Source organism: Eimeria tenella, genomic scaffold, assembly GCF_000499545.2.
Source record: "Eimeria tenella Houghton genomic scaffold, Eth_scaff2458, whole genome shotgun sequence".
Classification (NCBI taxonomy): domain Eukaryota; phylum Apicomplexa; class Conoidasida; order Eucoccidiorida; family Eimeriidae; genus Eimeria; species Eimeria tenella.
This window is the reverse complement of record NW_013542322.1, coordinates 1,798-2,000: the sequence shown is the minus strand read 5'-3', so window position 1 is coordinate 2,000 and position 203 is coordinate 1,798.

Sequence of the window (203 nt, the reverse complement as noted above, 5' to 3'; positions counted from 1 at the left end):
CCTGCTGCTGCTGCTGCTGCTGCTGCTGCTGCTGCTGCTAGTGCTGCTGCTGCTGCTGCTGCTGCTGCTAGTGCTGCTGCTGCTGCTGCTGCTGCTGCTGCTTACCTGAGAAGATGTTGAATTTTCTCATGAGGACGAACATGAAGTCCCTGTCCAGCATGATCTGCTGCAAGTGCTCGCGTGGGTGCTGCTGCACCGCTGCT